The following is a 15,872-nucleotide window of genomic DNA, read 5'->3' as shown; positions in this document are numbered from 1 at the left end:
ATGTATGGAGATCTTTGTGTTGTGGTCCATCAAAACCAAGCCAAAATCTCCATAAGATATTAAGACCCAGGCCAGGTTCGGTAGCTCACACCTGTAATCAATCATAGTACTCTGGGAGGCTGAGGCAGGAGGATCGCTTGAGGTCAGGAAGTTCAAGACCAGACTCAGCAAGAGTGAGACCCCCCATCTCTACTAAAAATAGAAGAAATTAGCTGGGCAACTAAAAACAGAAACAAAAAAATTAGCCGGGCGTGGTGGTGAGCAGCTATAGTCCCAGCTACTCAGGAGGCTGAGGCAGGAGGATTGCTTGAGCCCAGGAGTTTGAGTTGCTGTGAGCTAGGCTAATGCGATGGCACTCCAGCCCCAGCAACAGAGTGAGACTCTGTCTCAAAAAAAAGAAAAAAAAAAAGAAAATTTGTTAAAAGACAATATTTAGACCCAAAAGAGTGAACTACTAAGTGAAAGAGGCAGTTTTGCAAAACTAACAGGAAAATATCTAATCCCACAATTTCCCCAGTAACGGTTCAAGATCAATCCCGAGTTCTCTCACTAACAGGTACCCTGCAGGAGTTCTGTTTTGCACAACTTCTAAAGAAAGCTGAATGGATGAAAAAGAGATGCATTATAAATCTCTCTCAAAATTGTTTTCTGAGAACCTGCTTTTACAGAGTTCCTGAGTAAACAGCAGAAGAATGAGCTACAGCCTCAGCCACATCTCAAGGACAGAGCCACATCTCCTGTGATGGCCCCTTCTCCAAGCCTAGCTCACAGCAACTTGGACAGGCGGGAAACTAACTCTAGGGCTTTCACGTCTTAGCAGTTTTTGATATCTACCAGCTGCCACAGGTAGTTATCAGTTAAAAGTTATCAGTTGATAACTTCTGATATCTACTGATAGCCCTCACTATTTTTGTCTCTCTTTGTCCCCATAACAGCAGCAAGTCACTGGGCCTCCCTGTGGCATCCACTTGTCTTTCTTTGGGTTACCGGACCATCTCCCCATCTCCCTGCTGCCGCCCCCCCCCAACTCTTGTCTCTCTCTCACTAATTCTGTCTTAAAGGTTAAAATACACTTTTTTTTTTTTTGAGACAGAGTCTCACTTTGTTGCCTAGGCTAGAGTGAGTGCCATGGCGTCAGCCTAGCTCACAGCAACCTCAAACTCCTGGGCTCGAGCAATCCTTCTGCCTCAGCCTCCCAAGTAGCTGGGACTATAGGCATGCGCCACCATGGCCGGCTAATTTTTTATATACATATCAGTTGGCCAATTAATTTCTTTCTATTTATAGTAGAGACAGGGTCTCGCTCTTGCTCAGGCTGGTTTTGAACTCCTGACCTTGAGCAATCCGCCCGCCTCGGCCTCCCAGAGAGCTAGGATTACAGGCGTGAGCCACCACGCCCGGCCTAAAATACACTTTTAACTTTGATATATCTTAATTTCTGCGTGAGAAACCTTTCTCCACCCATGCCATGAGCACCTTCCAGGCTTTTTTCCACCCTAACACTAAGGAAGAAAAGTTTTATGGCAAAAAAAAAAAAATTCAAGTTTATATTCAACCAAAATTGCATTCAAATAGCAACTATTTGTATAACCTTGAAATAGTTCCTTCTTTTTCCCTACATAAACTATTATAATAGGTACACTTCAGTTATATCAATAGACAAAGAATTGCTCTTTAACCTACAAAATAGGCCCCGTTTTAGCTTGGCATTAAAAATGAACAGGTGGAATCACTTTGTGCAATGGCTGTAGCATGGCAAATGTGTTTGCAAATTTAACTTTTATTTTAAAAAACCATGTGTTAAATTTTCTAAAGGTGGGAAATTTTTAAGGAGAATTCTGTAATTTTTTTTTTAAATGTAAAGCCAGAATTCTTTTTATAAACTCAAATACTCATGTTTCCATTTTAAAACAGCATAGGATTCAGGAGTATATAAATTGTTTTATTATTTTGGTATAGAATTGAGAGGATTGCATTAGATGATTTCTAGTATACATTTTTACTTCTGAAACTTCAGGATTCCAATTTCAATTTTTTAGTGACTGAGTTTGTTCAAAATAAAGGAGGATTGAGACACAGTAGATGGTACCAGCTGAATAGTAACCACTAACCACAAGTGGCCACTGAGCACTTGAAATACAGTTGGGCAAAACTGAAATGTGTACATGTTGGATTTCAATGAATTAGTACAAAAATTGTGAAATAACTCATGAATTAATCATTTTATATTGATTACATATTGCAATGATAATATCTTAGATATACTGGGTTAAATAAAACATATTAAAATGAAAAAAAAGGAGGGAGAGAAAGGCAAACAGATTCCTGAGCCTGATCTGATACCACCTGGGCATTTTATTTTTAATTAGCTTCCCCTATAGCTTCCACTATATAAATAGTGGATTTATATAAAGGACTACAAAAAAATATGATCTTATTATAACAGGTACACTCCAGGCTTCACCTCCTATCAGAAGAGTTCATGCATTGGTAACGCTTGTTTGCAGACTAAAAATGGCATCCATTATTCTGAAACAATTACACTGGGTTGGACTTTGGAACCCAGAGCAGCAGCAAATTCCCTAGATGCATTTTCTCCTCTCTGCTGCTGGAACTCTAAAGACATGAACAAGGACACAGACTGTGATGCTATGTGACTTCTACATGTTTTGTTTTTGAAACAGCCTCGACAGGAGTCCATCTAACTTACCACAGAAGTACACCCCATACATTGAGACTTCTCCCTGCAGGAGTTTGGTGCTAGGGCAGACAGAGGGCAGCTGCTGACCTCAGCATGCCCTACACAGAGCAGGTGCTGAACAGGCAGACATGCTCACTTCTCACCCATAATCATAAAGATCACTACATGGGAGGTAGGACTAGGCATGACTTTGATTCCACGCTGAGAGGTGAGAAAACCAAGGTCCATGCGGAAAGGCTGACTTGTCCAGGCCCCAGCTGGTCAAAGAAGATTTGGGATTAGATCCAACAAATCAGAGTCCCAATCTAACGTTCTTTCTATCACGGTGTAAATTATCTGCCCTCCCTAACATCTTTCTGGGAATAAAACTGGCCCTCAAGCTCGGGGTGGGATTAGGTCTGTATAGCAAAAAGTACGAGAGTTTGGAGTCTGGTGTGTGACCCTAAATTACTTAATCTCCCTTTGCCTCAGTTTCCTCATCTGAAAGATGCTATTAATAATACCCATATCACAATATTATTGTGAAGATAGGAGAAAAAAATACATAAATAAATGTTAAATATGTTGCCCAGCACATAATGGACCCTTATTAATGGTAGCAATTATGATTACTATACTATAGAGAAGTTCAAGGACAGGAAGTGAGAAAGTACACTATACAAATTCAAAGTACTTTCTCCAGGCCGGGCGCGGTGGCTCACGCCTGTAATCCTAGCTCTTGGGAGGCCGAGGCGGGCGGATTGCTCAAGGTCAGGAGTTCAAAACCAGCCTGAGCAAGAGCGAGACCCCGTCTCTACTATAAATAGAAAGAAATTAATTGGCCAACTGATATATATATAAAAAATTAGCCGGGCATGGTGGCACATGCCTGTAGTCCCAGCTACTCGGGAGGCTGAGGCAGAAGGATCGCTCGAGCCAGGAGTTTGAGGTTGCTGTGAGCTAGGCTGACGCCATGGCACTCACTCTAGCCTGGGCAACAAGTGAAACTCTGTCTCAAAAAAAAAAAAAAAAAAAAAAAAAAAAGTACTTTCTCCACTTAGTACTCTGGAGAGCTGAGCCAGGTCCCTATCTTGGAAATGGCGATCTAAGTGCCCTGAGAATCTCAGTAACTCACATATACAGATTTCCCAGCTTCTTGGAAAAGGGAAGCACAGAAGAGATTTTCCTACTAGAGAGGGTCATTGAGAACTGGCCCTGGGTGTTAAGGGTTTCAAGAGAAATGTTTTGGGAGATAAAAGGAGACAGCACCAAATGCAGCATCATGAGGTTCCTATTTTGGCCTATTTACAATGGCCCATCCATTTGATCCCACGCCCATTAGACAGAGGCTACCTTTGTGCGCTCAACCCAGCAAGGCCTGGCCAATGGAGGGAAGTCCAGGATTCCTCCAAGGCCTGGGATGAGGCAAACAATGTGGGTTTCCTCTACAGGAAAAAGAGAAAAGCTGGCCTAGATGTTAGTGGTATTAATCCGTCACACGCTTCCGGAAGGGGTCATCAGCACCCCAGAGTAAAAACAAAAGACCATTCACTCATCTGACCCCCGAAGGGACATCAAGCATTTGGAGAGGGTGGGAGGACAGGGGAGAAACATTGCCAGGGAGGCAGAAGGAGGTGATAAAAAGGAATAAAAAGCAGGAATACTTAACATGAGAATGGGTGTCTGAGGCAAGGGAAAAAAATAAAAACAAAGCAGTCACAAAAGTGGTCATCTACTCCCTCCTCTACTCCACATCCCACAGGATTATAAATCCAGTCTTAGAATGTCACAGAACCTCTAAGTTATAAGAAAACCTAATTCTTTATCTAGGTCCAACCTTCTACCCAACAGGATAATTTTACCTATAGCATCCCCAGAGTAATTGCCCAGTGACAATTACCTCTAGTGACAGGCGCTCCATGATCTGCGTTCCAATGTGGGAGACCACTAGTTCTCTTAAAGTTTTCAAGCTCACCAAACACCACTTCCCTTCTGCCACTTCCGTCCATTGGTCCTAGCTGTAGCCTCTGGAATATTACAAAATAAATGAAACCCCTCTTCCTTACACAGCCTTTGGAAAAGACAAAGACGGCTATGAACACTGGGCTGCCACGGGATGAGGCCAAATGAACAGCCACATAGCTTACAGGGAAAATAAGGATTCCAGAGCAGGCAATTATAAGTGACACAATCAGGCAATGAAGGGAGACAGACTAAATACTGTCTTCAGAACAGGCTCTGCTACGTACAGCCTCCACCCCCAAACATACTCTGAGTCTTAAACTCTGAGCGAATGACAGAGCCTTTTGTTCCCTTACTTCTTGACTTCAAGAACATCTAAGAAAATATGTTCTAAACATACAAGTTTATCACTGTAAAGTAGATTCTAGACAAGAGTCAATAGAGGGCCCTGATCATTGAAGACAGTCTGTTAGTATTTAGCTTAGACACAATACAGATATAGAAAGAAAGAGGAGGAGCATTTCATGGCTAGGTAGCAATACGTACAAGGAAATTGCTTCCTGGCTAACTGGATTAAGTCTTGTTGCAAGGTTGATAATGTACTTGGGGGGGGGGGGGAGAGAAAAATTTATCTGAATAAAAAACAAAAAGACTTAAATGCAGAGCATCCAAATTAGAGCAGAAGGGGCCCTTAGGGATTCAACTCCATCACTGTATAGACTGAGAAACCTAAACACAAGTCACCTAAGGTTGCCAAGTAAGTAGCAGAGCTAGAACAAAATCTCCTGATTCGTAAACCTTGGTTCTTTTCATTGCACCACGCTGCTATCTTATTTCAGCAAACCTCAAACAAATGTGAAACATCCACGCAAATAACCAGTCTTTACCAAATCTGACAAGTTATAGAAAAAACAAAGCAAGGGTCTTTACATTCTCCAAGTTCACGCCAGGGCTCTCCACAACCTCAGCTCAGCCATCTATCCTCCCAAGAGCATATTCCGATTCCTACTTCATATTTCGGTATGACTTACGCAGAACTGCAGGACGATCAGAAACCAAACCTACAGAACGATGAGTGTGCAGAAAAAAAATCACGAACAAACGGAGAACCACACCCAGAGCCGATCCAACCCGGGCGACGAAGAATGCAGACAGCTAAAAAGGGAGAGGACTAAAAGAGAAAGGGACAGAAGGGGTGTCTTTTCAGATGTCAAGTTTCCTGCAGGAGGCAGTGTGGTGTGACCAGCAAACAGCTGCCGCCAGAGCTTAGGAACACTTGGATTCTAGTCGCACGTCCGCGACTAGCTCGTTGGGTGACCTTAGGCAAGCTGCTACCCCTTCCTGGGCCTCGGTTTCCCCAACTGTCCTAGGAGGGGGTTGCACCAGACGATTTTCCAGAGTCCTTGCGGTTCTGGTGCTCTATGACCCAAAGACCCATTATCAGCAAGTCCCCAGCAGAGCAGCCGCAGCGGGCAGGAGACTTATCGGAAACAGCCGGACCTCTCAGGGAAGCGTGGGAGAAGCCCTAGCTAGCCGGTCGTTTGGGCGATCTTCCCCATCTCGGGACCTCAGTTTCCCCACCTGTCAAATAGGACGGAGAGACCCCAGCCCCACGAGGTCAAGGGAGATACTGCGAGGGACAAGGGAGCTCCGCTTCGCCTCGCTCCGGGAGGAGTGCTCGCATCGTACCGCAGCTGCGAGCCAGGGGAGCCGGAGAGTCGCGGACCCGCAGCCCACGCCGGTCCAGTGCCTGACCTGGAGCATCTGCCACGCCGGGGGGAGGGCGAGCTGGGTCCCGGCGCAGGTGAGCGCCGCCAGCCCCAGCAGCTCGGCGCAGGGACTGCCGGCTCGCGTTCCGGTCCCAGCTCCGGCTCCGGCTCTGGCTTCAGCACAGCCCCCCCTCGCCCCCTTGCTTCAGCACCGGCCACGCGCAATCCTCCTAGGTGGCCGGGAGAGCCGCTTCCGGGCCCCGTCACGTGATCCGGGCGTCCACGCCGGAGGCCGAGGTCACGTGCTCCCTTACTCGGCTGCTGCTCCTCGTTTCTTACCGTGGTCGCGCACTCGGCTCCGCAGCGCCACCTGGCCACTTACTGCTGCCACTGCAGGGAGGACCAGGTTCTGGGGACGGGGAGAGGGACCTGAGGGGCGTTGGTCTCGGGATATGGACAGAGTCTCGTGGAAGAACCCGGTCTCCTCAGTTGTGTTCTTGCCACGTATTGCTAATTTTTAAATTTGCCGTGTTTTCTTTAACACGTTTTAATGAGCATGTGTTGATTTTATAATCAAGAAATATACATCTTTAAAAAAAAATCTAGTCATATTTCTAGAAGCATACACAAACTCTCATCTGTGCTTGCTACTGGAAATGAGACTATGGGGCAGGGCAATACCATCTTTTAATATATTTAAAAATTTTAAGTAACATTTTTAAGTCGATGACAAAATTTAAGTACGTTTGAGGTGTATGTATTATCTAGCTTTCTCCTTTTTCTCCTCTCTGCAGATTTTTCCTTTAAAAATTATGTAACAAATAAACTTCAAGTAAAAACTGTAACAAGAGACGCAGAAGATCATTGTTTAATGATAAAGGGGTCAATGCATCAAGAGAACATACAATACAAACTTTAAGCACTGTAATTAGAGTCAAAAAAGAAAAAAAAATGAGTAAAAAATTTAAAAAAAAGAGAGAGAATATACAATAGTAGATATATATGCACCCAACATTGGAGTACCTAAAAATTATATATATGACAAATATTAATGGACATGAAGGGAGAAATAGATTGCAATACAATAATAATAGGGGACATCAATACCCCAGTTTAAACAATTACTAGAACAACCAGACAGAAAATTAATAAGGAAATAATTGGACTTGAATTGCAATTTAAACCAAATGGACCTAGCAGATATATACAGAATTTTCCATCCAATATCAGCACAATACTCATTTTTCTCTAATGCACCTGGAACGTTCTCAAGGATGGACCAAACATTAGACAATAAAACAAGTCTTACATTTTAAGATGTTTGAAATCATATCAGTATTGTTGCAGACCACATTGATATGAAACTAGAAATCAATAACAGGAGGAATCTTGGCAAATTCATAAATGTGTGGAAATTAAACAACTCATAGATTGAAGAAGAAATTAAAAGGAAAGTTTAAAAATACCTTCAGACAAATGACAAAGGAAACATAACATACCAAAACCTATGGGATGCAGCAAAAGTAGTTCTAAGAGAGAAGTTTATAGCAAAAAATACCTACATTAAAGAAGAAGAAAGATCCCAAATAAATAGTTTAACATTACACCTCAAGGAACTCGAAAAAGAATAAACTAAACTCTAAGTTGCAAAAGGAGAGAAATAATAAAGATCAGAACAGAAATAGACAACAGAAAAACTATAGAAAAATCAATAAAAATAAGAGGTTTTTTTGGAAAAAATAAACAAAATTGACAAGACTTTAGCTAGTCTAACTGGAAAAAAAAAGACTCAAATAAATAAAAATGAAAGCGAAGACATTACAACAGATGCCTCAGATATAAAAAGGATCATAGGGACTCTGATGAACAGTTATATGCAAACAAATGGGATAACCTAGAAAGATTAACCAAGCAGGTAAAAGGTCTGCATACTGAAAACTAGGAAACACTGATGAAAAATATTGAAGAAGACACAAATGAATGGAAAGATATTCTGTGATCATAAATCAGAAGAATTAATATTGTTAAAAATGCCCATACTATCCAAAGCAAATACAGACTCAATGCAATCCCTATCAAAATTCAAATGACATTCTTCACAGAAATAGAAAAAATAATCCTAAAATTTGTATGGAATTACAAAAGACCCCAAATAGCCAAGACAATTCTGAGAGAGAAAAATAAAGTTGGAGACATCACACTATCATCACACTTCCATATTTTAAATATGATTTAAAATTATATTACAAAAATATAGTAATCAAAACAGTATGGTACTGGGGAGAGGAGGAAAAGGGTATATTCACACCAAATGGGTGCAGTGCACACTGTTGGGGAATGGACATGCTTGAAGCTCTGATGTGGGCGGGGCAAAGGCAATATATGTAACCTAAACATTTTTACCCCTGTGATATGCTGAAATAAAAAAATTAAAAAAGAAAAACATGGTATGGTACTGACACAAAAACAGACACATAGGCCAATGGAACAGAACAGGGATCCCAGAAATCCCAATGTATATGATCAACGAATTTTTGACAAGGGCACAGAGGACATAGTGGGAAAAGGATTGTCTCTTCAATAAATGGTGCTGGGGGAACTGGATTTGTGTATGCAAAAGGATGAAATTGGACCGTTATCTTACACCACACACAAAAATCAACTCAAAAGACTTAACTGTAAGAAATAAAACTATAAAACTTCTAGAAGAGAACATAGGAGAAAAGCTTCTGGACACTGGCTTTGGCAATGATTTTTTTTTTTTTATATCACACCAAAAGCTCAGGTTACAAAAGCAACAATAAATAAATGGGACTATGTCAAACTAAGAAACTTCTGCACAGCAAAAAAAAAAAAAAAAAAGAGAGAGAGAGAGAGAGAGAGAGAAAGAAATGGAAGCTTATGAATTGGGGAAAAATTGTAAACCATATAACTGATAAGGAGTTAATATCCAAAATTTGTAAAGAACATACAACTCAATAGTAGAAAAACAACCCAATTAAAAAATAGGCAAAAGACTTGAATAGATATTTCTCCAAAGAAGACATAAAAATGGCAGGTGAGTATATGAACAGGTGTTCAACATCATTACCCATTAGGGAAGTGCAAATCAGAGCCACTATGACATGCTACCTGTTAGGATGGCTATTATCAAAGAATCAGAAGATAGCAAATGTTGGCAAGGGTGTAGGGAAAAGGGAATCCTAGTACACTGTTGATTGGAATGTAGATTGCTGCAGGATTATGGAAAACAATATAGAGGTTCCTAAAGAAATAGAAAATAGAACTACCATGACCCAGAAATCCCTCTTCTGGAAGGGAGATGAAATCACCACCCAAGGGCAATGAGATCACTATCTCTTAGAGATATCTGCACTTCCATTTTATGGTAGCCTTATTCACAATAGCCACAATATGGAAACAACGTAAGTGTCTGTTGACGGAAGAAAGGATAAAGAAACCACACACACACACACACACACACACAATGGAATATCATTCAGCCTTTAAAAGGGAAATCCTGGCATTTGCCACAATGTGTATGAAACTGGAGGACATTATGAGAATTGAAATAAGCTAGATGCAGAAAGAAAAATATTGCATGATCTCACTTATATATGGAATCTATATTTTTAAAAAGTCAAATAAAAAGAGATAGAGAATCAAATCATGATTGATTACCGGGAGCAGAGAGAGTTGGAGAGAGGAAATGGGGAGATATAGGTCAGAGAATACAAAGTAGCAGATGTGTAGGATGAACAAGTCTAGAGACCTAGTGTACAACATGAGGACTATAGGTAATAACATTGTACTATATAGAGTAGAACAGAGGTTGCTAGAGGCTGAGAAGGGTAGGGGGAAGAGGGATGGAGAGAGATTTGTTAAAGGATACAAAATTACAGCTAGAGAGCAGGAATAAGTTCTAGTGTTCCATAGCACTGTAGGATGACTACAGTTAACAACAATATATTATATATTTTCAAATAGCTAGAATAGAGGATATTGAATGTTCTCAAGATGAAGAAATGATAAATGTTTGGGATAATGGATATGCTAATTACCCTGATCTGCTCACTATACGTTGTAAGTATCAAAACATCACTATGTGCCCCATAAACATGTATGTATCAATTAAAAATAACAAAATTAAAAAACACAAAAGTTTAAAAAATTGTACTGTATTTGGGATTCCTGCTAAATGAGTGGATTTTAGCTGTTCTTGCTACAAAAAGAAACAAAAATTGGCAACTATACAAAATGATGACTATGTTACTTTGCTCCACTATAGTAACCATTTTACTATCTATATGTATCCTATAACATCAGGTTCCACACCTTAAACATACACACAAAATGGTTTTTTTTGTTTGTTTTTTGTTTTTGTTTTTTTTGAGACAGAGTCTCGCTTTGTTGCCCAGGCTAGAGTGAGTGCCATGGCGTCAGCCTAGTTCACAGCAACCTCAATCTCCTGGGCTCAAGCAATCCTACTGCCTCAGCCTCCCGAGTAGCTGGGATTACAGGCATGTGCCACTATACCCAGCTAATTTTTTGTATATATATTAGTTGGCCAATTAATTTCTTTCTATTTATAGTAGAGACGGGGTCTCGCTCTTGCTCAGGCTGGTTTCGAACTCCTGACCTCGAGCAATCCGCCCGCCTCGGCCTCCCAGAGTGCTAGGATTACAGGCGTGAGCCACCGCGCCCGGCCCCAAAATGTTTGAAATTATGTTGTTACTCAGGCTAAAAAAAAGAATAAACTATTAATACAGATATGGATAAATCTCAAAATAATTATACAAGAATAAATCTTAAAATAATTATTCTGAGCAAAAGTGGGAAATTTTTCAATTTATATAATATTATAGAAAATACAAAATAATTTATAGTGATAGAGAACACCTCTCAGCGGTTGCCTGGGAAGAAGGGAGATGAAGGGACAGAAGAGAGAGTGATTCCAAAGGAATATAAGAAAATTTTCAAGATGGCAAATTTGTTCACTATCATGATTATTGTGATAGTTTCACAGGCGAACATATATATTGAAACTTATCAACTTATATACTTTAAGTATATGTAGTTTATTATATGTAAATTATACTTTAATAAAGCCCTTAAATATGTAGTAAAAATTATGTAATATTAATAATTCTTACTAGAAAAGTTAGACATTATAGAAGTACATCAATTAAAAATCCCCTTCCCCCAAGTTTACTCTCTTCCCCAAAGTTTTACAGGTACCAGCATGGTAGTAATGTTCTCCAAACCCTATATCATGCAATTATAGAAATATATATCTATATATAGAAATGTACAGGTCTGTGGTGTTAAAATTTAGAACCATGAACACCAGTACTTTTTTGTTTTGCTTAAGACTTTTACTTTTCACAATTCTCCCATCTCCCCCTATTCTACTCCCTACCTATCCTCCACTTTTTTTTTTAATTGAAATAGAGTCTCACTCTGTCACCCAGGCTGGAGTGCAGTGGCACGATCATAGCTTACTGCAGCCTCGAACTCCTGGGCTCAAATGATCCTCCTGCCTCAGCCTCTCCTGTAGCTGGGACTACAGTTGTATGCGACACATCCAGTTAACTGTCCTGTACCTTCAATGTGTAGAGAATTGTTTTAAGATTTCATAGGTCCTCTTAGACTCTGATGTATATTAACATACATTAAATATAGTCTCTTCTTTATAGCACATACTATTAGAAACTTTTCCTTAGAGTATACACTCTATTTTTGTTTTGTTTATTTATTTACATTTTTTAGAGACAGGGTCTCACTATGTTGCCTAGGCTGGAGTGCAGTGGCTCTTCACAAACACTACAGCCTGGAACTCCGGGGCTCAAGTGATCCTCCCACTTCAGCCTCCTCAGTAGCAGGGACTAGAGGTGCATGACACTACCCTAGGCTAGTATGCACCCTGCTTTAACCATTTTATCAGTGCTTCTCAAAGTGTGGTCCCTGGGGGACCAGCTGTCTTAGCATCACTTGGGAACATGTAGAAATGCAAATTCTGGGATCCCACTCCATACCTTCTACATCAGACCCCCCAGGGGTGGGGCCCAGCACTCTGTGTTTTGACCAGCTCTCCAGGGGATCCTCCCTCATGCCATATAGAACCACTGACTGCTCTAGAGCAGCAGCCCCCAACCTTTTTGGCATCAGGGACCAGTTTCATGAAAGAGAATTTTTTCACGGACTGGGGAAGTGTGGAAGGGAGTGGGGAGGCAGAGCCCAGGCGGCGATGCGCAGCCGGTTGCTAACAGGCCACACATCAGTACTACTTCTCGGCTCCCCCGGGGTTGGGGACCGCAGCTCCAGAGGCTCGGCCTCTGGGGGCACCTGCTTCCTGCTGTGAGCCTGGCCCCTGCTGGCGACTTGTTGGTCTAGCACCTTCCTGCTGAGTGGTAGAAAGTAATCTGAAGACCTTTCTCCATCACTTCCCAGCTGGACGACCTGGACAAGACTTTTCATCTCCCCCCAGTTTCCTCATCGGGAAAGTGAGGGTGAAAACCCTGTTTGGCTCTGCCTCCCTCCCTGGGTTATTTGAAAATCAGATGAAATCGGGCACTTAAAGGTTCCTTATGTATCATGAGGGGCTATGCTTCAGAGAGATATTAGGACAATTAATCCTTTTGCACCCAATAGTCATATAACATCCATTCTTCCTTACCACTCTACCCTTCCCCAGCCCTTAAGCGTAACGGTCTCTGAGATGTCATACAAACCCCACCCAGTGTCCCTTTTCCTCTCCCCCTCTCCTTCCAAGATCCCGAGGGTCCCTGAGCCATATTCCTGCACGCTCTGCGACGGGTGGCACTACTGTTCGGTCCCCTGTCTGCTAAAAGAACTGCCCTCTACAAATGCTTCCAGCTCTAAAATTCCTAGGTTTTGTATCTTTAAAAAAAAAAAAAAGAAAGAAAGAAATCAAGGCCGGGCGCGGTGGCTCACGCCTGTAATCCTAGCTCTCTGGGAGGCCGAGGCGGGCGAATTGCTCAAGGTCAGGAGTTCGAAACCAGCCTGAGCAAGAGCGAGACCCCGTCTCTACTATAAATAGAAAGAAACTAATTGGCCAACTAATATATATACAAAAAATTAGCCGGGCATGGTGGCACATGCCTGTAGTCCCAGCTACTTGGGAGGCTGAGACAGAAGGATCGCTTGAGCCCAGGAGTTTGAGGTTGCTGTGAGCTAGGCTGACGCCACGGCACTCACTCTAGCCTGGACAACAAAGCGAGACTCTGTCTCAAAAAAAAAAAAAAAAGAAAGAAAGAAAGAAATCAAGCGCTTACCCCATGACAGGAACTGTGCTAAAGTTCCTTGTTGATTAACCGAGTCAATCGTCACGGCAGCCACATGAGGTATACAGCAGGCGCTATGGGTGCTCCCTCCCTGCCCCCTTTACCAGAGGCGGCGCCCTGTCCCCTAGCTGCAGCGAGCGCTGCCTGCTTCGCTGCAAACGGCGCTGTGCTCTTGTTGCCGTACAGTGGCCACTTCAATCGCACGTGAAAGGCCTGCCCACTTCTGCCAGCGTCTAGAGAGCAGTTGCCCTTGTTCGCGCTCACGGACCGTCTGAGGGTGTTTGGGTTTTTCTTTGCTGTAGCATGAGCAGTCCTCATTATTATAGTTTAAAATATTTGGTAACTCCTAACAATAAAAATCGAGAATTCATTAAGTGGCATAAGTGCTGAAAAAATGAATTTGAAAATCCTTAATTTTGGAATGGAAATTAAAAAGATAAAATTGCTATGAAGAAGGCCAACCACCATCAGGATACAACCCGCTGGTGACTTAGGAGAGTGCACCCTGTAACGACCGTAAATTAGCAATGAAGTGGAAGAAATGAAAACCAGCTCCTGAAGCAAGAACTCCCGCTGCTCAAGCAACAAGCATCTACTCAAGTACCTGGGGAAAGCGCTGCGGCCAGATCAACACCACTGTAATGTGCCGCGGGCCGTGCTATTGTTTCGACACTTTTCTTATTGCAATTTGTGATGATTTGAAAGGAAGTCATGACAATAAAACATTTTACCAATGTTGTTTTCGTGGTAAACAAAGTATGCTTGAATTAAAAAAATATGTTACATAGGTAATAGACGTATGCACTCTTAAGTCATAGAAAACATTTTGCCGTCTAGTCAAGATCCCATCCATGATTAAATAGGACTGCTCTGCCGCCAGTGCCGAGACTCTGATGCTTGGGAGAGTGCGTGAGAGATGACGAATTCTGCAAGGACACAGACCTGCAGCCTATATGGGAAAATGACGCCAAGGAGCACATCACCCTGACCACCTGCAAGAACCTGCAGGCAGCATCACGACGTCAGGAGTGTCAGAGGATGTGTATGAGACCCAGGTACACTCCTCTCCTTGGAACCAAATGCTGCTCACACAGGAGCACATCAACAAAAAAATATATCATTTTGCTTTAATATAAGGAGGACTTTCCCAGTGGTGAGCAGTCGCCTATGGGGTACCATAAATGAGTTGTAGGGATGCTGAGATATTGACACCCTTGCCCCTTGGGGCAGCCAGATGGGTCCAAAAGTGGCTGGAGCTCCTGAGACAGTTGCCTCTAGTCACGATCAGCCTTGTCCTTTTATCCCAAGGACCTACAAAATATTATCATTTTCTACGTATTATGATGTGAAAAAGAGAAGCACTGGATAAGTAGGGTGTTCATATACGTTTTTGTTTAAATGGAGACGCTTTTGAAAAAAAAAAAAAAGGTTGTATTAACATTTCACCAGGACAATAGGTATGTAGTGGGATTATCCCAAGTAAACTAAGATGTATGGTGTGGCAGGCAGAATAGTGGCCCCAAAGATGGTCACTAAGAGGATGGCTTTAGCCCAGGAGTTTGAGGTTGCAGTGAGCTATGATCACGCCACTGCACTCTAGCCCAGGGGACAGAGTGAGAGACCCTGTCTCGGAGAAACAGAGCCCGCTCTTAGAGGCCTGCAGGGAAGCAGTGACCTCAGTCAGGGGGAGCCACATTGTAGCAGGAAGCTGAAGAGGCCATTGGGAAGATGCAAGGGATTTCCCCCTTTCCTTGGAAAACCTTTGCTGCCCTCCTCTACAAGGGCAACTGCTTTTATTACACACATGGGCCTCTTTTCACTTTCCTTCAAAGTGCTTATCACAGTTGAAATTTTTAAAATGTATTTATGGGACACCATGATTAATATTCATGACTTCCAACCAAGTTCATCACAGCCAGGGCCTGCGCTGCCTGGAAGCGCTGGGTTCCCAGCACCCAGCAAGGTGCTCGGCACGTGAGTGCTCAATCAGGACTTTGGCAGGAAGGAAGAAGGGAAAGAACAGACTGTTAGAGCCACTGTGAGTAGCCTGTGTGTGGGTGGAGAAGAAGCCCATTTACCCATTCATTCATGCTTTAGCCATTATTCTTCCCAAGGAGCAGAGTCTGCGCCACTCTGGGTAAGGGGGGTGGGGCTGTATTTAAGCTGCTGAACTCACTAAGGCTCAAAAGCCGGGGGCTGTGTTGAGCAGCTCCTGCA

The 15,872-nt window shown here is 42.4% G+C and overlaps 1 protein-coding gene across 5 annotated transcripts in view; it reads right to left on the bottom strand.

Annotated features, from left to right (window-relative positions):
• Positions 1 to 6,628, bottom strand: part of SLC36A1 (solute carrier family 36 member 1) — a 44,802-nt gene extending 38,174 nt beyond the window's left edge. For 2 of the 5 annotated variants that reach the window (XM_012740885.3, XM_075996233.1), the window contains exon 1: positions 6,224 to 6,363. The gene's annotated coding sequence lies outside the window, so the exon portion shown is untranslated. Of the gene's footprint in view, positions 1 to 5,673 lie in introns of all 5 variants that reach the window. The other 3 variants (XM_012740889.2, XM_012740887.3, XM_012740888.3) reach the window with 3 other exon arrangements.
• Between the last annotated feature and the right edge of the window lie 9,244 nt (positions 6,629 to 15,872).

This window comes from Microcebus murinus, chromosome 21, assembly GCF_040939455.1.
Source record: "Microcebus murinus isolate Inina chromosome 21, M.murinus_Inina_mat1.0, whole genome shotgun sequence".
In the NCBI taxonomy this organism is placed as follows: domain Eukaryota; kingdom Metazoa; phylum Chordata; class Mammalia; order Primates; family Cheirogaleidae; genus Microcebus; species Microcebus murinus.
Note: the sequence above shows the minus strand (reverse complement) of the source record. Positions and strands in the feature narration are given on the sequence as shown.